The sequence below is a fragment of the Phacochoerus africanus genome, chromosome 2, assembly GCF_016906955.1.
Source record: "Phacochoerus africanus isolate WHEZ1 chromosome 2, ROS_Pafr_v1, whole genome shotgun sequence".
In the NCBI taxonomy this organism is placed as follows: Eukaryota; Metazoa; Chordata; class Mammalia; order Artiodactyla; family Suidae; genus Phacochoerus; species Phacochoerus africanus.
In genome coordinates, this window is record NC_062545.1 from 259,571,163 (window position 1) to 259,597,506 (window position 26,344).

The window sequence follows — 26,344 nt, forward strand, 5'->3', positions numbered from 1 at the left end:
GGTGGGGTGGGGTGACTGTGCTTATGTTCTCCTGAGGCCATGGAACTGTAAGAAGGGGAGGGAGGACAGCTGTGAGAAGAGTGGGAGATGGGTACCACGTGGGAATTCTCTAGAAGCTGAGCTGGAACTGCTCATGGTAGAAATGCAGACCCTCAGAGCCAGGAGGCCCTAAATGACATCCAGCCCAGCTGAGATGCCTGAGGGTCACTCTTTACTGAATGGAGCTTGGCAAGTAGGTTGTTCTGAGCCATTTCCCCTGCATAAGTTTGAACAGCTCATTTTTTTTTTTCCCTCATAGTGGATACACTATGCTCTCGAGCAAAGGAGTATTGACACAAAGGTTTCCATGGTTTAAAAATACTTGAAAACCCACTCTCCTGCTCCAGTGTTTTCATATAACCAATGGGAAGTTAGGACTTTCTAGTCAGTTGAAGGGTAACTGCCTTGACCTTCCTAATTCTTGCTCTATACTGCTCTTTGCTCTTTTCCTCTCTGAAGATCCTTTTTTTTTTTTTTTCTTTTTAGGGCCACACCCACAGCATATGGAAATTCCCAGGCTAGGGGTCAAATCAGGGCTACAGCTGCAGGCCTATGCCACAGCAACTTGGGATCCAAGCCATGTCTGTGACCTACACCACAGCTCATGGCAACGCCAGATCCTTAACCCACTGAGTGAGGCCAGGGATCAAACCCAAAACCTCATGGTTCTAGTTGGATTCATTTGCACTGCTCAACAGGAACTCCCTGAAGATACTTTTAAAGTAAAAATTATCATTCTAATAGTTGTTCCATTCAACATAAGCATACCAACATAGTTTCTTTTAAAATTTTTTTTTTTTTGTCTTTTTAGGGCCACACCCATGGCACATGGAGGTTTCCAGGCTAGGGGTTGAACAGGAGCTGTAGCTGATAGCCTACGCCACAGCCACAGCAACACAGGATCCGAGCCGAGTCTGCAAGCTACACCACAGCTCACGGCAACGCTAGAACCTTAACCCGCTGAGCAAGGCCAGGGACTGAACCTGCATCCTCATGGATCCTAGTCAGATTCGCTTCTGCTGAGCCATGCGGGAACTCCCATAGTTTCTTATTAAGAAAGATAATGGCATAGAATACCAAATGCTTCCTTACACTAGGATCACACAATCTTTTCACAGTGCTGTCTACTAAAGGGATGAGTCCCCGGGAATATCTTAGGACAACAGGGACTCTCAGTGTGTCCTGTGAAGAAACGGGAAGGGTGATGGAGTTCTTAGAGAATTATCAGGTCTTCCCTCAAGTGAGAGTTACTACAAGAGAGTTACTATAGGAGACAGAGGCAATCCATCAACAGCCAAGCAGCCTTCACAGCATCTGAGGATTAGGACTCTGGACCAAGACATGGAGCTGACCTAGAGGCAGTATTCCTACAGTCCTCAAAGACCTCGTGCCTGTCGCTCATGTATGAAATCGAGGAGGATGGATGGGGCAGCAAAGTTAGAACTTCGAGTCACCTCTCCCCATGTCCACTGCAGCCCCCATCCTATCAGGGGACACTAAGCAAGAAAGAGTCACCTTGAAGAGATGAAGCAATGATATCTGCTTTATATCATCCATTCCCAATGGATGCCAGCTCCTTCAGATGCACAATCCAAAGTCCTTGGGGCGGGGAGAGCATCTGGCACTTAATAGTGTTATAAAAAGTTACCCATTAATATTTATTATTATTAACAGGGACAGGATATAATTCACCCTTCAGCTGCTCTGAAAAAAAAAAAAAAAAAAAACTTGGGACATTCTTGATTACTTGCTTTCTCTCCCACTCCTTATCCAGACCACTGCAAAATCCTTTAAAATCCATCCAAAATGCAACCCTTCTCAGCTCCTCTACTGCAGACCCCCGGCCAAGACACCATCTTTCTTGCCCAGCTCACTGCAAGGGTTTCCTAACTTTACTCTCTTCTGCCACCCTTGCCTCTCCTGTCTATTCTCAACCAAACGCCAAGGGAATCCTGCTCCAGCATAAGCCCATGCACACCAATCCTCTGCTGTATACCAAGAGTCTCCTAGTCCATCCCAAGGCAAAGACAAAGTGGCCAGAATGTGGTAAGTTATTAGTCAAGTGAAACCCCGCTTGGGCTTCTTGCTGCACTAACTGTTGAGCAGGGCTGGAGATCACCCCAGGAGTGCACCAGCTTCCAGAATTCAGGCCCCAAAGGGCCCCCAGGGCTTGCCATGAGGCCCCGTGGGAGAAGACTGGCTGAGTGCCTCTTCTATGAAGCAGGTCTCTCCTCAGCACCTTCCCTCCCCTGCCAGCCCGCCCCACCTCCCAGCCTCAGCATCTGAGGACCAGGCAGCAGTTCCTCTGGCAGCTGGCCAGCTGGGCCAAGGCAACGTGAAGACATTATGGTAAATGGCCTTGCTCAGTACCTTGCTCATTTTTCTCTCAGGGCATCAAAGCCAGAACCAGGTGTCCAGGGAACCCAGGGCTGGGATTTGCCAATGGAAATAGCTGTCTCTCATGAAGGAGCTCAAGAAGGAGGATCTGTGTGCTGTGGGTTCCGCAGACACGTACGGTGCTCAGAGTCCCTGAAATAGCATCAGCAGAGAGTCCCCAGGCAGGCCGCATTGGGTTGACACAGCCCAATATAGGAGGCGGCAGAGTAAGTGGAATTACACTTGCTGAAATCTGTGCTGCTTAGTTCTGGAGCTTCCCCAGCTGGTGCCTGAAATCCCATCACTCAAGAAGCTTGCCATCCCCATGTTCAAATGAGAAGACAGAGGGTCACAGAGGGCTAGTCACGAGCTCGTCCCTGGTGAACTGATACCCAGCTGGATGCTGCACATTTCCAGTCCACATCATCTCTAATATACCAGTCACTCTTAAAGCATCTCCTTTTCCTTGACTAAATTAGCCTGGGCATCCAAACTAAATGGAGCTCTTTGTTTGCTACGGCGATGAGTGCACAGTCAGCAGACAGTAAACGTTAAATGATAATAACAGTGTGTGAAACACAGTAAATATTGAATCACAGAGAACGGCTCTAGACTTATTCTATTACAAAGGGAGAGAGAGAGAAAACAAAAAATTGTTGTTGGCACGGCAAAGGGGCATGAAACTTCAAAGGGAAAACTGCCTTTGTGGAAGCAGAAGGTCTTGGTCATTCATTCATTTATGTGTTTCTTTGTTTAGTTACTCAACACACTTTATCGAGGACCTATTCAATGGCAGGCAGCTGAGTAGCCTGGAATATGGAGTGACAGGAGACAGAGCTTTATCTTCAGAAGTTCATGGTCCTTAAATGCAGAATTCTACCCCTGCCCCATGTCACCATCCACACATGCACACACTCTCCATTTAATGTGACCCCACCCTCCTACATCATCTCCTCATCATGTGCCCCAGCCCTCAGGAGTCACAACTGTCCCTCACTTGGGCCAGGCGTCTCTTGTCTCAGTCTGTGGACTTTGTCCAATCTCTGGAAATCTCCACCCAAAGCTTGTGAGCTGGCTTCTTCTCAGCCTTTGTTTCTCAGTCCAATTGATACCTGCTCAGAAAAGCTGTGCCACTCTTCTCTAAAATACTCCTTTCTAGAATGCCTTTATGGTGCAGCAGGTTAAAGATCTAGCATTGTCACTGAAGTGGTTCAGGTTGCTGCTGTGGCAGAAGTGCCACCCCTGGCCTAGGAACTTCCATATGGTACAGGCGTGGCCAAAAAATAAAAAAATAAAATACTCCTTTTCAAATACATCCACGATGTATCTACCGAACTACCTTTGCAAACTCTTTTTTCTTCTTCTTTTTATGACTGCATCTGCGACATACAGAAGTTCTCAGGTTAGGGGTCAAATCAGAGCTGCTGCTGCCGGCCCACACCACAGCCACAGCCGTGTCAGATCAGAGCCACATCTGTGACCTATGGCGAAGTCTGCAGTGATACCAGATCCTTAACACACTGAGTGAGCCCAGGGATTAAATCCACATCCTCACAGATATTATGTCGGGTTTTTAACCTGCTGAGCTGCAATGAGAACACTATACAAACACTTTCTACAGAACTTATCACTATTAGAAATTTATTGCATATATCTTCTTGAACATGTGTTTAATGCCTCTCTCTCCAGGATGGCAGGGACTTCATGTGTCTTATTTCCTGCCACATTTCAAGTACTTGGGCACATATAAGTGCTCAATAAAAACAATTACTGAATTGCTGATGAATACACATGTACACACACACACACAGAGACTCACATACACATGTACTTACACATATTAATAATAAGATGATTAAAGTAGTGGTTAAGTCTCACTAGGGAATTAAAGAAAAAGTAAGGGTCCATTGGGAACTTGAGGGAGGGACAAGACTCTCTTAGCCTTTCAACCAAGAACTACTCTAAAAACGTGGTAACTTGAGCTTTGCAGAGGATGGACATCTCATTAGCCCTCAGAGGAAGGGAGGAGGCACAGAGACAGGTGTCTCAGGGCAGTAAGGCCACATGCACAAGGAGGAAGGCAGCAGAATGGCAGGCTGGCAATGCGGTCCAGACACGGAGTTAAGCACTTGAATGTTTGGTGATAGAGTACATACTTTATTCAGCATGCAGCAGGCAATCAGCGGAGCGGACCCCATCCAAGAGCTGGTCCTGGGTCCATTAAAAACAGGTCAAAGAAACAGAAGCATAACCAAGGCTCGTTCTTGAAATTCCCTGCTGATTGATTTTCCAATTGCATTTTCCCTTTCCTCTTCCCCTAGTCCCTCCATATAAACATTTCATTGAAGTCTTCAAGTCATATTACCATCAAACTTAAAGCAAAAGGGGGACTAAACACATTTGGTCGGGAACTAAGACGATTCCCATAAAGGCAGATTATGCTGACATGATGAATATAAAATGAAACAGCAGATATTAAAGTGGGAGAATTGGTGTGCCATGCCTTCCGGGGGTAGACTGACTCCAATGCCTGCCTCCCTCCCACCCCAAAGAGCTCAGTTTTATATTGGAATCATAAAGAAACACGGGGATTGCCTTTTCACCTTTCACTGTTCTCCCCACATGGGCTGCAACTCCTGAAATATTCAATAGGCTCAAATCCCCTCCACCACCAGCTAAAGCCAAGCACCAGGATGAGCCTTGATCAGTGATTCTGGGAAGACCTCTATCCTGCCTCAGCAGCCACAGATGCCTTTCAGCCTCCTGGAAAAGAAATAAAAAAAAAATCCCGAAGGCGTGTTGTGGTTTTAATTGGCTTGTTCTTCCTAATCTATGGCACTCATTGTATTTTTATTTAATTCCTGAAGGTCATTATGAATATAAGGAGCTCTCCTGATCACCAGCCATCTTGGTAACATCTCCCAAGTGGCTAACTAACCCGTCTTCAGATTCCACAGCACCAGCTGACCCTCCGGCAAATTATTCGCAGAAGGCCAGAGAGTGCTTCTGATGAGTTTGCAAATGGTTTCTGCCTCACCAGGGGCGGGGGGGAAAGCAGGCGGTTCTGTGAGATGAACTCACTGCATAGGCAGAGGAGTTGGGAAAGGGAGTGATGTTGAGTTCAAGCACCCCTGCATTCACTGTTCTGGTCTCTGTGGGCCGTCACCTCTATGCACGAAGTCCTGCTACGTGGGCTTGGGAAAGAGATCTCAAGTGCACGCCCCTCACTGTCATCTCTACAATGTCAATCTTGACATTGTCATCTCTACAGTGGTTGCCTGACTGCAAACCTCTATCATCTCTCTTGTGGACGACTTCAAATGATTCTGTGCTGGTCAGGGTCTCATCAGAAAAGAGAAGACACACTCAGTAAAGGTTAATGAGACATGTGGAATAGTGGGACCATTTGCAAAGGCTTTGGAAGTATCTGGGGGTTCTCAGAGAAACAGAAGCAATAGGACATATGTAGATACATAGAAAGATACTTATGAGGGATTGGGGCACAGGACTGTGGAAACTAAGATGTCCCACAGTCTCCCATCTTCAAGTTGCAAGTCCAGGAAAGCCAGTGAAATGGTTCCAGTCTGAGTCCCAAAGCTCAAGAACCAAGAGGACCAACGTCAGAGGGCAGGAAAGGATGCATGTCCAGGCTCAAGCAGAGAGCAAATCTGCTGGTCCTCCACCTTTCACTTCTATTCAGGCCCTAGAGGGATTGGATTGATGGGGATGGGGTAGGCACAGGTAGTTGTAGAAGTCCTCATAAGGGATCATAGATAAAGAGGGAAACCTAAGGGACATTGGAAAACCACTGTAAGTTAATAATTGCTCAAGAAAGCCATCAGAGAAAGGCAGGCTTGCTTGACAAGTGGAGGTGAACTGTCTCAGGTCATTGGGTGGGGGATGGGATGAAGTCTGCATTCAGATGCAGACCAGACGCAGGAGTTTGAGGATCCTTTGGCTGATCTGAATACGCACCTTATGGGATACTAAGGAGGAGCTACTTAAATGTGGGTTTAAGTCCCAATCTGGGTTTAGGCTGGGTTTGAGTCCTAGAGTCTGGGTTCAAATTCCAGTCTCTGTTCTGGCTGGGTTCAGGCTGTTAGAGCTGTCAGGTTTAGGATGACTCCACAGGCACTGAGAAAGACCTTTCTCCTTTACTTAGTCTCCCCATTCAAATGCTAATCTCTTCTAGAAACACTTCCCCAGGTATATCCAGGAGTAATGTTTTGCCAGTTCCCTGGAAATCTGTTAGCTCAGGCAAGCTGCCATAGGAAATTAATCATCATGGCAGGGTTAAGGCCTGCCAATGATGATGCACCCCAAAGAAGGCAACAGCAAGGAGGGATCACCATTCAAGGTCTGAAGGGGCAAGGGGAGGGAGAGTGGGAACACCCTGAATGAACCATGAATGCAGAAAAGGGCGGCCAGACAGCAGCTTCAGGGAGTATGATCCAGTAGAATAACCCAACTACCGACAAGGCATGACCCAGTATGGAGGTAGTGGGGTAATAAATGCTCCAACCTTCCTCTCTTTGTACCTGCTAATCTCCTGCAGGTGCCTAACATGGGCCGATCCCAACCAAACACACAAGAGTGCTCCAGTGAAGCAAATCATACAGGTCAGCCTTCCAAGGCACACAGAAGGGAGGAAAAGCATGGTGGGTGGACCTCAAGGGAAAAAGGAAGACTATCTCGTGGCTTCAACTGGTGGCCTTGCCCACAGGCTTCCTTCCTTCCAGGCATCCTTCAAATGGCTACCAGGCTTACATTTCTAACTTGCAAACAGGCCCGTGACATTCCTTTGATGAAAACCTTTCAAGGGCTCTAGATTCCCCTCAGGGGGAAACCTAATTCCACCAGCCTGGCATCTGCATTTCTCCCCTGCCCTATCTTATTTCACTCCTTTCTTTGCACTTATATGTTACATCTGATCAAATGTTTATGTAATCTTCTACATACACTCTGCTGGTTCCTAACTTAAGGACTCGGAATATGTTTTCTCAGAGTTTGGGGATAACCTTCCTCCTAAACCCCATCCCTCACTCTGGAAAGCCCCCCGTTACCCCCAGAGGCCCCCCCCCTTTGTGTTTCCATAAAGAAGAAATATTGCATGTTGCATAGGATCACAGACTCTAGAGACCAAGTGCTTAACTTTGCATTCCAGTTCCCTTGTGTTCAAGTTATACGCCTTTGGACAAGCTCTTGAGCTTTCTCCATGCTTCAGTTTCCCCATCTATCAAATGAGAACATTGTTAATAACACCTGCTTCATAGGGTCATTGTGAGAATTAAATGAGATAATGCAAATGAATTACCTTTTAGCATTAATCTTGATCCTCAGTAAGCACCCCACAGCTCCATTTGTTACATATTACTTCATACATATACTACAGCACCTTATTTTAACATGGTATTTATCTGTGTTAAAATGATCCATTTATACAGCTGACTTCTCTCATTGGACTTTGGTGCATAGCCATGTGTGTGCTCTCGTGATTCACACAGGAGACAAATAGAGAAGAAGGTTCTATAACTGTTTGGTGAGTTGAACCGAGCTGTCCTCATATCTGAATTCAGATGGGCATCCCCAGAAGACAGAGACGAGATGCCAAAGACAGCTTGATGCCCATATAACTACTCTATAGAAATTTATTCAACATCTGGCTCAAGTTTAAGCACCTTGGAGAATGCAAATGAAGAGAAAAATAGAACTTTAACTTTCAAGGAGCTTGCATCCCCATGGAGAGGATGAGGAAGTTTATAGAGAAAATACACAATCTTTCTATTTAAACATAAGTATATGCATATACTGCTGGAAAGAAATACCCTGGAACATCAAGAATGGAGGGATCAGAGGTGATTTTAATCATGTTCTGATTCATTTTTCTCTACTCTGCATTTTCTACTTTGAATATATATTACCTCTGTAGCAGATGCAAATACGTGCTCACTTTAAAATTCATTTAGTCAACCAACCTTTTCTGAGATCTGGCATTGAAGAACTCTATCCTCAGGAGCTCAGTCCAAGGAACAGAGAAAAACATGCTATAGTTAGCTATAAATCAAAACAAGAAGCTTAGAGCAGAGGTGATAACTACTGGCTGGATCTAGAAAGTATTCATAGAGGAGTCTTAAAGCATGGGCAAAATTTCAACAGGTGACCATGTGGCAAAAGGCATTTCAGATGAAGGAGTGGCACAGAGGCAAGAAGGCTGCAAATGTGCAGAGAGGTGCAGTGGGAGGATGCCAGGAGTAATACAGAAGCTCATCATTGCAGAGGAAACATAGACTGATAATAGCATTCTACAGAAAGGAAGGTAAGAAGAGGGTTATGTCTGCTATGGACAATCTCCTGGCAGAATGTAAGTGTCAGGTCCCACTTGAGACTCCTTCATGCAGTCAGACCAAGCTGTAGTTCAAAGGCTAATGAAGCTCTCCAAATACCATAATTTAAAATGACAGGATAGATGGGTAGATGGACAGATATATGTATGAATGGACGTATGGGTGAGTGGATGGATGGATTGATAGATGGATGAATGACTGGATGGGTGGGTAGATATATGGGGGAGTGGGTGGATGGGTAGATCCCAGTGAGGGAGACCTCATCAATAATCACACAACCTGGGTTAGTGACAAGAACACTGCATTTGGAGTTGGAAGGATAGGTTTGTGTGTTACCTCTGCACCAACTGGCCTGTTTGCCTGAGGACAAATCACAAAGCTACTATGATTTTCTTTCTTTCTTCATAAAGTGTGTATGTGTGTGTGGGGGGGGGTTTGAGGGGCCCATGACCCACCCTACTGATATCACATCTACTGTAGAATTGAGAGAAAATAAGGCCATACCTAGCAATGTGCTTAGAAATCTGCAAAATCCCACTTTAGTCCTGAAAGCAAGTACAATCATTATTCCAACCATTCAACAAGGTACTTATGATAAATGTTCACTGACTGCTTAAAATGTGCCAGGCATTTTCCTAATCTATCCACATGTCCTGTGGATAGATTAGATGAAAAGATGAATTTGATTGCTACCCTCAAACACCTTCCATTCTAGCCTGGATTTTTCTCAGATCCCACTAAGCAGCAGCAGCATTATCATTCTTCTTGCTTCAGTTCCTTCCTTCCTTCCTTCCTTCCTCCCTCCCTCCCTCCCTTCATAGCAGAAGACTGTGTCTGTCTAGGCAACTGCTATCCTTAGTGCTTAGCAGGTAGCAGACCTTCAATAGACACTTGTTGGATAAATGTACCACGTGATGCACATTTTATAAGTTTCCTGCCCTCAAGTAAATCACAGTCTAGAAGAACAGAAAAGGGGAAATCAACGGAGACCATCATCTGGTGCCATGAAAGAGTATGCCCAGGATGCTATGGGAACATCCAGGTACCAGACGTGAGTTAACGCTCCTACTTTATCAGGGGTTTTGGGCGAGCCCAGCAGGTAGAATGTATAATCTGGACATTTTATGGGTCAATGAGAGCCTGATGTCAGGCCAGGTTAAATGTCTGCAGGATGACATCACAGTGGTGAGAGGTTTAGGAAGCCTCCTGGTGCAGTTGCAAATACAAGGTGCAGAAATGGCAGGGGCTGTGACACAGTCAGGCCCTGCAGCAGCAGTTAGAGAAGAAAGTTCCGGAGAAGCTCAGACCCCCTCCTTCCCCATCCCCATCTGTCAGAGACCATCTCTGCCTTTGCCTCCAACCTGTCCATTCCGACCTCCTTTGGGAACTGTGTCTTTTACACAAAACTGTTTTCCCCAGCCATTTAGTGGAGATAAATAATACAGTTAAACCCAGTTAAATAAGGGAGGGGAAGAAAAGAATTAAGAAATATGGGCAAGGGAGAAAAGCATATCGTTTCAGATTAGATTTGAAAATAGACAGAGGGTTGATGGAATTGATTCTCATTACCCCAAGTTATACTCTCCGGAACCATTTCCCCCCTCCTGCTGCATTTTTTTGCCTGTTCTTTTTCATTTAGCTTTCGCCATGCATGCGTGGTTTCTTTGCGTGTTTGCTATTTCTTTTCTTTCCTTTTTTTTTCTTCTTCTTCTTTTTTTTTTTTTTTAAATTGCATCCAAACAGTCAATGAGTTGTTCTCCCTGCCTCCCCCATTCCACAACACTGTAAACCAATGCAGAATGAGGACAGGGGACTAACTTTCACCAACGCCTACCTATGTGCCAGGACAAAGCTAGGAGCTTTCATTCATTGTCTCTGTCTCCATCATGGGAAACCTGCACAAATAAAGTAGTTGGCAGAATGCCCATTTTTCACCTGAGATATCTCAGGCCTCCAAAGATGATTGGACTTTCCATCTAGTAAGTGGAAGAACATGAATTCAAGTGCTGGTTTCCTGATTCCAAATCCAGTATTCTCTAGATTTGGGCCCAGAAATGGGACCTGCCCATTTGAGTAAAAAGACTGAGGGCTCGAGTCCACACTGGGGACGTGATTTAAAAAGTCCCAGGGCAGGCATCCTTCCGGGTGAGATGGATGCTCTGTCTATTCATCCCCCCTTACAGAATCACTTGCTGGTGTTAAGTGGTGCACCCTTAGCTTTTAAGATGTAATTCACCCCTGGGAGAGAGGAAGGGTGAGGGGCGGTTTTAAGACCATTTTGCTCATTCCTATATTTCACTGAGTTACCTTTAACAAGTTCCTTTCTCCAAGCTTCCCTCACCTCACTGGAAAATGGCAAAAGCAATCTCTTTGGATTGTTGTGAGACCTGAGGGAGAGAAAATTCTGGAAGGAACTAGAACAGCATTTACCAAATGCGTATTCCCTGTCAGTTGCCTGCCTTCTCTTCACTCTTTTTCTCTCTCGCCGCTGTCAAGACAAGAAGAACCGGGTTGTTTTGAGAGCAATGGAGGATGACACAGTATCAAACACAGAGGACAAGGCGGCAGAGGTCATAGAGATAAAATGTCCCGTTTTATATGAAAAGTCTTCAAGACGCTTAAGTCTGGTTCCCAGTGCCCTCCACCCTTTTTAAATCATTCCGATGGGCTATGACCTGGAATCATGGAAAATCTCAACAGACAAAGAGTGCAAAGGGAGAGTGATCGGTGATCTCACGTACCCTTTTACACACTGGGGACATGAGGACCAGAGAGGGGTAACAACTTGCCTGAAGTCACACAGCCTCATAATTCAGTGCTATTCAAGGATTACAGGGGTGGGGGGAGAGACACAAATTTATGGGGCAGGGTAGGGTGGGAGGCAGGACAGAGGTGAGAGGTGGAACCTCCCTGACTCCTAAAAGGGATTCTACAGCACATTCTGGCAGCAGTGGGAGGATGGGGGTAGGGAGCAGGGTTGTAGAAGTCCCTCATAACTCCAGGGCTCCCTCAGCCCCTCCTGAGATGCTACCAGGATGGCTCCTCATGTCTCTGTTGCTGAGTCCAATTTCTCAACCCCCAGAACCCTCACCTCAACCCATAGGTTTTCTCACATGAGTGCCACATGCTTAGATTCAGACCTGACAGGTCACAAAATGCGATGAGTCAGGAAAGCATGACATCTGCAATGCTGTGGGTGAGGAAGGAAAAGTGACACCTTAAAACCCAGCAATCAAACGTGGCTAAAGAGAGTGAACTTACTGGCCACTGACTCTACCAGTTACTGGCAGCCAGGCAGGAGGGACTGGTCTGGGAGGAATATCGTTACATGATGGATTCATTCCAGGGCCAGACACTGGACTAAAGCCAGGGCCCTCTGTGCTCCAAGCCACAGTCCACTGGTCCCAGGCACAGCCTGACCAGTCTCGTTCATGCTGCATTAGCTGTCTGGGAGGCCCCAATCTCTTCTTCTGCAGAGATATTACCTCCCCCTTCCAAACCCAGCCGAAGGGACCCCTCCACCCCTCTGAAGAGCCCTGTGCCCAATGCCCTCTCCCTTCTCTGAGCTCTAAATTCCTCTGCCAGGTTTCAATTCCTTTCCATGGCTCACTAGCATCACCTGTCCGGAATTCTCTTTTCCTTTTCTAGGCTGTGAGATTCTTCTGAGCCGGGAATTACTCTCATCTCCTTGGACTTCTTGGTAGCTCATTCTTTTTTTTTTTTTTTTTTGCATCTGCAGGTGTTTGATACACATGAGCTGATATAAGTTTAAAACAGAGGCACAGGAGGGTAAGCCTCCCTGTTTCAATTCACAGACAGGAATGTTGAGGCAAAGTGGGTGCTGAAGGGACTTAGACTGAGACCCAGAGGAGGAGGCGCCAGGTGAAGGTCTCTTATCCACCTGTCTCCCACCCCCATCCCCATCCCACTCTATGGCTCCTGTAGCATCTATCAAAAGAGCACCAACCTAGATTCTATGGCATGTGAGGGTCAAATCATGACAAAGGAAGCACCCTGTGCCTTGCTTGTGACTCCCGGTGTGTCATTCCCTCTCTGGCCCCCTGCCTTTAGAAGCATAATTTCATGCTCTTGTTCATACCGTCCTCTCTCCCTAGGCTGTTCCTCTGTCTTGCTTGCTTCATCTTCAGTTCTAAGTAAACAATTCTTCTCCTCTTATATTTACACCAGTGTGAGTGCCAGTGCAGATCCTCCCTCTTCCCATCAAGAGGTGAGTCTACTTCTTCTCCCCTTGAATCTGAGCTGGCTGCACAGCTTCCTTTGGTCAAAGAGTCAAAGCCAAAAATTACACCAGCAGGGGGAAATGTTTGTCAACCAGGGCCTTGCTTTCTCTTGCTACTCTTGCGACTCCCCGGAAGTGCCATGGGAAGAAGCCAGGGCTAGCCTGCGGGATGATGAGAAACATGACCCATCTGCCCGCCCAGAGCCCCCATGACAAAGCCTGCTGCTAAACACCAGCATGCAAGAGAGTCCACCCTGGATCATCCAGCTCCCAGCAAAACTGCCAGCTGACCATAAGCACATGACAGAGCCCAGCAGAGGCCTGCCAAGATGAGCAGAAGAACTGCCCACTGAGGCTCAGCCTAAACTATCAGCCCACCTAATCATGAGCCGAAAAACTGCTTTAAGCCACTAAGTTTGAGGAGTGTTTGTTACACAGCAATAGCTGACTGGAAGAACTCAGATGTCTCCTCCTTCATGAAGCCTTCCCACCTCCAGAGCTGGATTGGGTGCACGCTTTCTCTCTCTCTCTCTCTCTCTCTCTCTCTCTCTCTCTCTCTCTCTCTCTCTCTCTCTCTCTCCCCTTCCTTTCCCTGCTGTGCTTATCACATTGTGTTATAATCATCAGTTTAGTTATTCTATACTTCACCTACCTGCTGCTCCCCAAGTCTCCGAGCTCTTTTAGGAAGGCCTAGACTCCCTTGATGCTGCTGTCTACATAAGACTTAGCTCAGAATAGGTGCTCAGTGGGTATGTGTAGAACAGAACAAATGGATGCTGAATGCTTCCCTGGGCTTGAGATCCTACCATATCCCCCCTAGCCCCTCCTCCTCCTCCTAATCAAAACCTCTATGGCCCTGATTTGAGAGAGTGAGTGCATATTGATTGGCTCAGACTGCATAGCTTCGGGAGCATAATCTCCCTCTATATTCCTTAAATAAGCCCTGTGCCTGTTCAGTGTGTTCATAGCAGCCTTGATTGTAATTCAGCCTTTACTCCATTACTCTTATTTATAAAGCGGCAGAGCATAGAGCCCCAGGCCATCAGGGGAATGATTACAGGACCCTTTTGACTTGCAATTCCACACCATTCAGTCCAATTTAAACCCGCCACAGATGGTGCCCTGTGGCAGGGAAGGGACTGTAAGAAGATGCCAGGCTGGGGCTGGGGAGGAGGGAAGGACCCTCTTGATTTTCTGACTGCATCAGAGGAGGAGGAGAAAAAGACTCAGGTTGTCCAGTGTCCCCCTGGACCAGAACAGTGAGTGGCTGAACAATGGTAAGTCACAGCCTTCTCTGACAGTGTCATCCTATGAGATGATGAAATGTGATGGTCATATTGCCAAGCTAGCAGTGAGGAAAGATGAATGCCACCTTGGTCTTGGCTCTGAGACCCTAGGTGAGACCACAGTGTCCTCATCTGTCCAATGGGAAGAATGATCCCCCCCCCCCCCACACACACACCCTGACTCCTTTGCTAGATGACTGGATGAAGTAAAGGGAGACACTCATGAGAAGATACTCTGAATAAAATGTTGTCTGTGCCAAGTTCATAGCAAAGATTAACACTATTCGACCCAATAGAAGGTGTCTGGAAAACTGAAACCAAGAGGCTCGATGAGAAAGGCTACAATCCCCATCCATGTGCTAATACCCCAGCTTCCCAACACAGCACCGACAAGGCTTAGTCTCTGACACCAGCCACCTGAGTTCCCCCCCCCCCCCCGCCACTCTATTTATTAGTGGAGTAATCTTGCAGATGTGCCCTAACTTCTCAAGGTCTCATTTTCCTCCTATAAGCTGGAAATAATATCAGAATAATCACTGGCATGTGAGTGCCAGAAAGGCACAGACTGGACCCCCTCACTCATCCCCGAGCCCCAAGTCCTGGTGCCTAGAACAGTGCCTGATATTAGGTAGCCACTTACTCGAAAAGAACAATGGACATTTTGTTCCCAGCTGCTTGCACATTTTATTTCATTTACCTCCCAACATCTCTATGGCTTACCAACAATAACACGTCCACATGTGTGCAGTGTTGAGCTAATGACGTTCACACGTGGGCAGCATTGAGCTAATGACATCCACACATGGGCAGCGCTGAGATAATGTGTCAGCACAAGGCCTGGGACCAGCATCTGCTGCATCAGGTCTGTAACAGTGTGCTGCTCCGACCACCACCTCTTTGGTGCCACACAAAGGTGGTACTTTTTTGCCAGTTAATGCGGTGCTTTGGGACTGCTTGCTCTAAAGCTCCAGGGCCTGTATTTGATTGCAAGTGTCTGGAGAATAAGAATCACATCTGTCCAATTACCCCTTCAGGGCATTGTGGTTACAACCTAGAACATCACTGGGGTGTGGGACTAGGAACAATGACGTTTGTATTGCCACGCCTCCCCCACCCTCAGCCCACTTGCTGGCTCCACTTCCAGAACCACGGAAACCCAACCTAGACTTAACCAACTCAGCGAACTCAGCCCTTGCTGCACCAGGCCCTGTGCCAGGGCAAAGAGTCATGAAACTCAGAGAGGACAGAGGCTGTCCCCATTACATGGTAACCAGGGGCTGGGTCAGCAAGCTGACCTCAGGGACAGACTCCTACTCCACCTGCCTGATTCTAAGTGTCCTCCTGGCTCGACCACTGGCCTGCTTCCCTTTCTGAACCTCATTTTTCTCACGTGTAAATGGGAGCAGCTGTGGCATCCTAGGAGGCTTTGCAGAGGATTTCCTAGAGAGGGTCGTTCCAGGTAAAGGTGCTTGGACCCTATTCTCTGTCTTTATAGGAACCTCCTGCTATCAAAGAACACATGGGTACCCTCGCCCCCACAGGTCAGTTCTATTGCATGATAATTACAAATAGACATGGGGCCCACCCCACCCCCCATGTTCCACGCATTCATCCCATCCACAGCCACCACAGGCTTTTTATCTTTTCTGAATATTGCCTTTTAATAACCACCTGGTGGTTTAACTCCTCCCCCCCATTACCACCGCCCAGGTTCTTATCCACAGAGTGAGGTGGAATCCACCAGAAAGAATCCTGTTACAAGAATGTCCTGGTGATGAGCAGGCAGGTATGCCCATCACGGCGGGGGGGTGGGGTGGGGGCGGGGACCAGGCTGAAGGCTGGTATTCTGAGTGAGGACAAAGCTAGACAAATCATCTCTAGAGAAGATATGATGGAATCAGCCCAGGGGAGTCACAGGTAGGTAGGAGGTCAAGTTGACACACCCTCAAAGTCCCTGCAGAGATGCCCAGCTGGGTGAGCAGAACATCCATCTCTCTGTGCTCCCAAAGCACGAGTGTGTTCACAGACACGGGCTCCTCCTCATGAAAGTCTGCATCAGTGTGCTTCCTGGAAAGCATCCACATCTCCTTGCACACACAAACAGGCGTTCACACACAGTCATCTTCCCATGTGTGTGCATGAATACACAGATGGACTCACGTCTGGTGCACTTACTTATGATACAGACACTGGTGCTACAGAACATACAGGGCTGCATGTAGATGCACATGCACAACCTGCAAAACCGCTCCCTTCCTTACATCCGCATGGTGAGTAGCTGTGCTGCGTCCACAATCATGCCTCCGCTGACACAGATAAACAACACATACATATGTGACACTGACAACACGGCAACTACAGGCATACGCAGGGCCCTCACCCAGGCACACTGTCACGGCATGTTCAGATGGTTCTCTCCATTTGCACACTACCATACAAGAACAATTCTGTACATGCAAACCCACAGCATATATGTGGCATCTTTACACATAGGTGTGGGTGGCCACATTCATGGGCAGAAGCACATGTACATGCTCAGGCGTGCACATATCTATGAAGAGGTGTGTACCCAGCCTAAGGACATACTCAAGCCCTCATTTATGTCCTCATACAACTGATACCAGCAGAAGCCCTCTCTGGCCCGGGCATATCTCTGGATCTCTCCTCCAGCAAGCCTGGCTTAGCACTCAAGGAGAAAGACCAAATCCTCTCCCGCCTAGTCTCTGAAAGCCATTTCCTCTTTTCTAGTAAGACTGACAGGCCATCACGGAGCAAAGGAGAGCAGAACATTCTCTGTTCCCGGGCTGTCCATCCACTTAATCCTTTCCGATTTTTGTTATGGGGAAAAAAACTCCACCGATCTGTTATTTCATCCCCTCAGCCTGATGTTCTTAAAAGAGAAAGACTCACACGAGGCAGAAAGAGACCCATTGATGCTCGGCCCCAGGTGGCCCCGGCAACATCGCCATGGGGCTCTGACTCCACGCACTGCAGGCGGCTTGGCTGAAAAGCGAAGCCAGTGTCCTGGACGCAGAGGCTGGAGAATCCAGAAGCAGAAATAACGTGCTTTTGATCCTCCTCACACTCGTCTGACAGCAACACACAATGCTGGTCCCACCCCAAGCTCACTTCATCCTCAGAACCTCCTCAAGGGGGCTCCAATCAAGCCCATTTCATAGAGAAGAGAATGGGCATCCAGAGCTGAAGGGACCTGCCTTGGGGGCCACAGCAGCTAATTATGAGGAGTGGAGATATGAACTCAGGCTTCTTGCCCCAAAGCACTTTCTAGACTCAGGGGACTCTAGAAGGAAGCTGGCCAGCCCTGTGTCACCGCCTTGCCTCTGAAATTTTCCTGCTTCAGGGTTGTGGTCAGGAGTTTCATTCTAGAGAAGCGCACCCAGGTCACTGCACAGGCATTTTTCCAGCCTGACTTGTCTACAGGGAACTGCATAAGGAGATGAGAAGGCAGAAAAAGTTCTGGAGGAAGGATGGCCTAGCAGTTGAGGATCTGGCATTGCCACTGCAGCAGCTCAGGTTACAGCTGTGGCATAGGTTCGATTCCTGGTCCAGGAACTTCCATATCGTGAGAGCATGGCAAAAAAATTAAAAAAGTAAAACGTTGGGGGTGGAGGGGAGAGAAAAGGAAGAGGAATGGGATAGTGCTGGGATGAGAGGGAGGAAAAGAAGATGGGGATGAAGGGAAAGCGTTTCAGAGGTGGGAAAGTCATTTTTCTTCTAAAAACATGTGCTGAGCCCCTTCTCACTGTTAAGTCCCAGGAGATATGCCAGCAGGATTTTCCTCCAGGGAACCCTCAGGCTAAGGGGACCAAGGCCTGCTTCATCCTAAAGCTGGATCAGATGTTTTAAAAAAAATATTTGCACAATTACGTTTCAAATCAGCGAGGAAAGAGAGAATGCAATGTGACCATAACAAACCCTTGTCCCTGCCATGAATCTGCTCACAAAGACAGGCATCAGTTATCCATCAACGTCTCCATTTCCCCACATAATCCTCACAACCACCTTTGAAGACAGTAACTATAACTCATTATATCTTCATGGATATATGTGTATATACGTATGAATATATATGTGTACACATGCACACTCAGACATACATATATGCATTTGGCTCAGAGAAAAGATACTAAGAAAAGACCACATAGGATTTCAACAGTAGAGGCAGCATCCAGACCCATGCAGCCCAAGTCCATGGTCCTGGCCTTAAGGTACCCATTCCTCCTACAGCCCCTCCCACAGCTGCATCTGCTACCTGAGGTGGCTGGTCAAGCTCAACAATACTGGGTATTTAGCAGAGGACAGCACAGCTGGATGACCCATATACAGACAGCAACACTGAGGTTGGAAAAGGTGAGGTGTCTTGGCCAAGGTCCCAGTACAATAAATGTCTGGACAGGGACTCGGGTCTGCCCTTCTGATCCCCAGATCAACGCTCTTTTCTGACTGTGCTCTGTGGCAGGCAATGCATTTTCAAGATGAAGAATCCTCACCCTGAGGTCACTGACCCAAAAGCAGGAACAGATAGGAGAGAGTGCTCCTCCTCTAGACAAGGGGAAAGGGCTGGAGGAGATGTCATCTTTCCATCCTTGGGGCAAGAGCACTATTTTTTTTTTAATAGATGTGCCAACTGAGGGCCAGGAAGGGAAAGGATTTGCCCAAGGAAAAGAAAAAAAAAAATGAAGCAGCCTTCTCCAAAAAAACCCAGACTCCTTTCCCATAGAATCTACTCTGACCAGCACTGGAAGTCATTGAGTGTTGAGGTTAAAAAAGACAGGAAGTGGAGAGAGGCACACCAGTGGCTCCAGAGGTGTCACTTATTAGCTCTGAGATCTTTGACCCAAGACAGCTTGTGGTTTACAATGTGTGAGGTCACACAGGGCTCTTAAGCTTTAGTTAAAGCTCTGCTGTCACCATCTTGAAAGTGCTAATAATTTGTGAACAAAGTGCCTCATGGTGTCATTCTGGACGGGCCCTGCAAATTCTGAGGCTGGCCTGTCATGGGTACTTCCCCACTCTGAGCCTCAGTGTCCTCACTTTAATGAGTGACATGAGTGATGGTGACAGACTGCGTTGCCCACATCCTCCCTGACACTCTTCTTCCTAGGACAGGTGACAGCGCCTCCTCCTGCAGGTACCAGAGCTCTGCCCAGGTCTTTCCTCACCCTCATGCAGAGGCCAGAGATACCAGGGAGTTTTATTCTCCGCTTGTTTCCCTGCATCCCTCACTGTCAGAGCCCTTAGTCAATGACAGCTGGGAGGTAAAGAGAATACCCGAGCTTGGGAATGTCCTTGGCGTGTTCTAGACTGTCCCCCATAGTTCCCCAGTGGGTCAGATACCCACAGGAGCCTCCTGCTCAGCTATATACCCTTCACTGGCTGCCTGCTCTGCCCTGCCCATTGCGACTTCCTGGGACCACCTCCCAAATACCTCACCTGCACACATCTCTCTGTTCCAGGGTCTGCTTCTCACAGAACCCGATTTAGGACAGAACTGCTGTGAGCTTCATGGAGGTAATGCATGTAAAGTGCTGAATAAAGCATCAGGCAGAGACACAAGCCCTCCATAAATGGTAGGTTGACCCCCTCCCCCAAAAAGCTGCTTTACAAGAAGACCTGAGGAAGACTAGAGGACTTTTATAACTGACTTTTAAATGCTTCCTCCCAATGAAATCATCCCTACAGACCCTGCTCATGACCAGTCAGGAATGATTTCCAGGGCCCCAATTCCCACCAGAGGCAGATGCCAATCATTCTGGCTCCTGGGACCCAACCCCAAGTGAAAGCTCGAGGAATCACCATCCACTCCCCTCCTGGCCTCAGCAGCAAAAGGGAGGCACAAACCCAGAATCCCTGAGCCTGGAAACTGAACATCTTGTCTACCCTTTATTTCACAGATGCAGCAATGGAGGGGCAGAAATACACCCTGATAGGCCAAACTACTGTGTGTAGGGCAAGTTTAAAGGAAGAAAGCAGGTGGCCTGCCACCTATCCTCCTAATAAATCTCACCGTTTGTGATTTGTTATTTATTTGCCCTGTGCCTACACACATACATACTGGAAAATAAGCGCCACAGCTGCGAGGATGTTTGCCTGTTTTGTTCACAGTGATATCCCTCAGGAGCCCAGTGCAATGCCTGGCACATATTAAGTGCTCATTAATATTTATTAGGTGAGAAAATACTCCTCGAAGGATACCCACAGCCTATCCATGCAGAAGCTCCTTCTGGCCTTCCTCAGAGGAAACAGTTCCAAAGGGTTTCAGGGCTGGCCCCCCATTATGATCAGAATAGTGCAGTTAAATGGGGGCTCTGGAGCCAGACTGCCAAAGTGACCTCTGGCTCCCCTAGTTAGCCCCTGTGAGACCTTGGGCAAGGTACTGGCTCTCAGTATCTCCATCTTTAAATAGGACAACTGACAATATTTATCAAAGGAAGTACAGGAGGTAGAACACCAATCCCAGAGTAAACACACAGCCCAGACTAGCCATCATTAAAGTAATGAGAAATGCCTTCGCATCCCTAAGACTTCTTTTCTCATGCTGCCAATATATTAGGGGGCATTTTCCAAAGTGTGGGGAGATGCACGAACACTGATGCCTTCTGGTGCAGAAAATAATGGCCCACAGTCCGTTTTCATTAAATTAATGAACAGAGAATAACAACATGAGAAAGTTGTGTCCTCCCCAGTGTCTTTCAGCCTTTCTGCTAACCTCAAGGAGAAAGCATCAGTGAGGGGCTATAATGTTTCTAACAAGCCAGGGAGAACAGCCCTCAAAGCCCCTTGGCTCTTGACATTAGCTGGCTACAATGTAACAGTGCTGCTTGCTTTCATTATTCCTATTTGTAGAGGGGTCTTCCCCTTTTAGTAAGTGATGCTAGTTTTCCATTTATCATCATGATATTGAAGTTTCCATTTGCAATGCCTGTATTACTTTAGGAAAAAAAAATAAGTAAAAAAGAGATCTAAAATATGACACAAATGAACCTACTTACAAAACAAAAACAGACTCACAAACATAGAGACCAGACGTGGTTGCTAAGGGGGAGGCAGAAGGAAGCGGAATGGATGGGGAATTTGGGATTGGTAGATGCAAACTATTACATTTAGAATGGATAAGCAAGGGGGTCCTACTGTTAAGCACAGGGAACTATAACCAATCTCTTGGGATAGAACATGATGGAAGACAGTATGAGAAAAAGTGTTTGTGTGTGTGTGAGAGAGAGAGAGAGAAAATGACTGGGTCACTATGCTGTATGGCAGAAATTAACATGACACTATAAATCAACTATACTCTAATTAAAAAGAGAAAGAATGCAGATATGGCCAAAATGATGATGATAGCCATGAACTGATGAAGGTTTGGGAAGTTCTGGTCTAGACTTGGTTCATAAGTCCTCCTAGAACAGGACTGCAGACTCCACTGCTTCAGACGCAACCCTGCCATTCACTTATGTGCTATGGCTTTGAACAAGCCCATTCCCCTCCCTAAGCCATCCTCCCATCTCTAAAACGAAGGGATCTAAAGTCTAAGCCTTCTGAAAAATTTTGAAATGTGTTGAATCTTTTCAGGATTCCAATAAAAACTGGAACCAACCCATGGAAAATGGATCAAAGGCATGGAGCTGCCTCACCTGTCTTCCTGATGTCTCACTCCCTGATGAAAGTTTCCAACTTCCGCTAACATGGTTTCACTTTTTCTATTGCTTCCCCTTCCCTGCCCAACTCCCGACAAAGAAAAAAAGGCAGCACTTCGGACCCCCATGTTTAGAAACCTGACTCGTTACAGCATCCTGTTGTTCACACACAGTATCAGAGGCCATGTTCGCTCCCTCGACCTTCACTGCCTGCACTCAAGTTCCCTGTGTGGGGTTTTGATGGAAAGGGCCCTGGGGAGGGCATGTGGGTGGTAATGGCAGATCCTCAGGACACTGGAACCCTAAGCTTTGGTTCTGACTTGGTTCTTCTGTTTGGATTATTTCATGTGTACTGAACACAGGATGCCCAAGAGCCAGGGAAGAGTCAGACCAGGTCTCCCCCTGCTTCAGTGAGGCCTCAGGTTGGTGGGGCGGGCATTCAGCTCATCAGTGCACCAGAGTGAGTAATGCAGCTCCAAAAGTCATGCACACGCCAAAGAAGGAACACAGAGGGAGCAGTGATTAACCTTCCCTGAGGGGGCAACCATAGAAAGTTTCCTGGGCAGATGGTGTCCCAGTACAGCCATGAAGAGTGGACAGATGTTTGCCAGATGAAGATGGGGAAAGGTTTCTGGGCACAGAGTGCAAAACCCCATGCTGAAGATGTTGAAATCCTGGGGTGTCCCTGGCTCAGGAGGCAGAAGGCCACTGCCTGCTAGGTGACCTTGCAAAGTCACTGAACATCTCTGAGACCACAGCCTCCAGCACCACCCAGTCCTGAAAGGCATCGGACACTGGGGACAGTCTCACATGTGAGATACGTGGTCCACCTGTGAACAGAAGGCTCAGGATACAGTCACGGCTGTGCACTGAGCACCAGGACCTCTGTGTCACAAGGAAAGTTGAAAAAGGGTGTAGAGGCCTTGAAAGCCAGACCAGAGCAGACCTGTCTCAACCTTTTAAATTTTCTCTGCAGCTTTCTTTTTTCCTTTATGCTTTGACACTTCTGCTGCTTCCTAAGAGCTCCTTCCACCTCTCTCTTCCTGCAAATCCCCTCCTTCTCAGGAACAAAACAAAAACACTATCACTTCCCTAACTAACAGGCAGAGGCTTTTAACAGTTTCTAATGCACTGCTAGACAATGCCTTAAGGCTTGAATCTCCAAGGACACCTGGATGAAAAGGATAGAGAAGCTGTAGTTATTGGGGCTTTGGATTTTATTGTTTTCATAAAATACTGCTAAGAACGTGTCTGTTTTACTCACAGGCAGACACACACAGAGTGAGTGTGCCCCTCCCCCCAAAACGGTTAAGTGAAATGACATATAGATGGAAGCCTAATTCACTGGGAACCAACAGCATCCCAGGAAAACCAGGATCCGCATTAGGGATGAAGATACTGGGATCAGAGGATGGGTGTCAGTGGCCAAACTTGGAGTTCACTTCCATCTCCCAAAACCTCACTCAGATCTCTTTTGCCAAGACCTAAATAGTCCCCCGCCTACCGGCTTTACCAACTCCAGGTGAAGGCCCCCTGACCCAACAGTTGCCCTCTTAGCTCCAGGGGTTTTCTGGGTCATTCCTTACTCAGCTCTGACCTGATTAAGGTTATTTAATGACAGATTCTTTCAGCTCTTTATTGGTCACCAAAAAGTTGCCCTCGTTCTGTCCTATCCTTTGATTTTTTTTTTTTTTTTTGGCTGCTGCATGCAGTGGCTTGATATAGGATCTCATTTCCCAGACCAGAGATTGAAGCCTGGCTATAGTGGTGAAAGTGCCACATCTTAACCACTAGACCACCAGGGAGCTCCCAAATCTTTGATATTTTTACAGGTGAGGGTCCAGATTCTTGCTGACTCACACTGAATCCCAGATCATTCCCTAAGGCCACCAACATCAGTAAAGAAAACTCTTAATGGAGTTCCCATTGTGGCACAACAGGATCAGTGGCATCCTCTGCAGCACCAGGATGCAGTTCAATCCCCAGCCTGGTGCAGTGGGTTAAAGGATCTGGCATTGCTGCAGTGTAGGTCACAACTGTGGCTTGGATCTGATTCCTGGCCTAGGAACTCCAAAAGGAAAGAAAAAAAGAAGAAGACCCTTCGGAAGTGTTCCCCAATAGAAGGACCAAAGAATGATTCAGGAGTTCCTGCCATGGCTCGGAGGTTAATGAACCCGACTAGCATCCATGAGGACATGGGTTCAGTCCCTGGCCTTGCTCAGTGGGTTAAGTATCTGGCACTGCCCTGAGCTGTGGTGTAAGTCACAGATATGGCTCAGATCTGGAGTTGCTGTGGCTGTGGTATAGGCCAGCAGCTACAGCTCTGATTGGACCCCTAGGCTGGGAACCTCCACATGCTGTGGGTGCGGCCCTAAAAGAAGACAAAAAAAAAAAAAAAAGAATCATCTGAAATTGAGATACTATAGCAGGTCCATGAGAGAAGAATTTCTCAGCAGGGTATCTTTTGGCTGGCTCTTCAAAACACATCCATGACACATAACAAATACTTACACTGATATACTTTGATAGTTTCCATCAAAATCCCCTTAATTTAGAATCTCTAGCCTTGCTAGAACCATACGTGATTACACTTTGCTAAAAGGCCTAGGTACTTCACAATGTTTTATGAACTTTTAGATATTATACAAGGTAGTTTTCTCTCTTTTTCTATATTTCAAAGAATAAGCACTGCAATGTTTAAGTCCTTATAGAATCCTGAGCAGTGAAATGGTTGCGACTGTTTTCCAGTTTTCTCTAAGAATAACAACCCAGAGGCACTTCTCCATACTCAGCTGAGTCTTTAAGACAATGAAGGTCAACTGCTTCACCAGCTTTCCCTCAACGGCCAACCTCTGCCTACAGATGGGAAAACGGCAAGTATGTAGCTCTGGAGCCAGTCTGGATTATGGTCCCACTTGGACTCCCGGCAAGACATACAAACTTGAGCAAATTCCTCTTACTCTCTAAAGCTCAGTCTCCTCATCTGAATAAAGACGATCATAGCACCTTCCTCGACAGGGCTGCTGTGATCTGTGCCACATCTGGCACCCAGAAGATCTCAGCAAATGTCTGTTCCCTTGGTTGTGTTCTTCCAAACTTTGCAATTGTCTCTTTAAATGCTTGAGCAGAACTTTCCATCTGGTTAAGTTTCAGTTCCCTAAGTTCAGCCCAGCATGGCATGGACCAGCTCTCCCCAACTCGGCCCATTTAAGAGTCATCTTTGCTAGAGGATCTCTGGATTTGAATCTCCAAAGAAAATAAAGAAAATAAAACGTCTAGGAAGAAGTATGTGGACACAGAAGCACTTCAGAGAGAATTAATTAATCTCCAGGAGTGTAATTAATTAATTATTTACATTCTCCAGATAGCCCTAACTCCACCCTAAATCCTGGGCAGATGGTCATAATAGGTAATGTCTGTGGAGGGTTTGCAGTGTGCCCAGCCCTTCCAAGTGATCTAAATGAACTACCCATGTCATGGCACCCTCACAATAAAATCAGGAAATAGATAAATCATATGAATCTCATCCCACAGATGAAAACAAACCAACAAACAAAAATGAAGGTGTTCCCGTCCTGCTTGGCAGTTAACAAAACTGAATAGCATCCATGGGGATGCGGGTTTGATCCCTGGCCTTGCTCAGTGGGTTAAGGATCCAGCATTGCTGTGAGTTGTGGTGTAGGTTGCAGATGTGGCTCGGATCCTGCATTGCTGTGGCTGTGGCATAGGCTGGTGGCTACAGCTCCAATTGGACCCCTAGCCTAGGAACCTCCATGTGCTGCGGGTGCAGCCCTAAAAGAAAAGACCAAAAAAAAAAAAAAAAAAGAAGGGGTGGAAGGTTTGATCGGTGAACACAAACTACACAGCTCAAAACTCTCCATTCTCTGACAATTCAGCCCATGCAATTAGCCACTCCTCTAGGACAGCTTTCCTTGACTCTCTGAGCTTTGGAATCAGGCAGCATCATGAAGTGGGTTGGCTCCAACATGGATTATGTAAGTACCTCTAGGTAAACCAGTTCCTCTCTCTATGCTTGGGGATCTCATCTATAAATTGGGAATAATTAAAAAAGAAACATAATTTACCAGACAGTATTTATAATTTATAAAGAAAGAGAGAGCAGGGAGTTCTCATCATGGCTCAGTGGAAACGAATCTGACTAGGATCCATGAGGATGTAGGTTCAGTCCCTGAACTTGCTCAGCAGGTTAAGGATCCAGCGTTGCTGTGAGCTGTGTGGTATAGGTCACAGAGGTGGCTCAGATCTGGTGTTGCCATGGCTGTGGTGCAGGCCAGCAGCTACAGCTCCAATTTGACCCCTGGAATGGGAACTTCTGTATGCTGTGAGTGCAGCCCTAAAACGCAAAAAAAAAAAAAAAAAAAAAAAAAAAAGGAAAAAAGAAAG

At 46.9% G+C, this 26,344-nt stretch overlaps 1 protein-coding gene across 2 annotated transcripts in view; it reads right to left on the reverse strand.

Annotated features, from left to right (window-relative positions):
* ASTN2 (astrotactin 2) overlaps nt 1-26,344 on the reverse strand; it is a 912,080-nt gene that overhangs the window by 782,034 nt on the left and 103,702 nt on the right. The window lies entirely within an intron of this gene.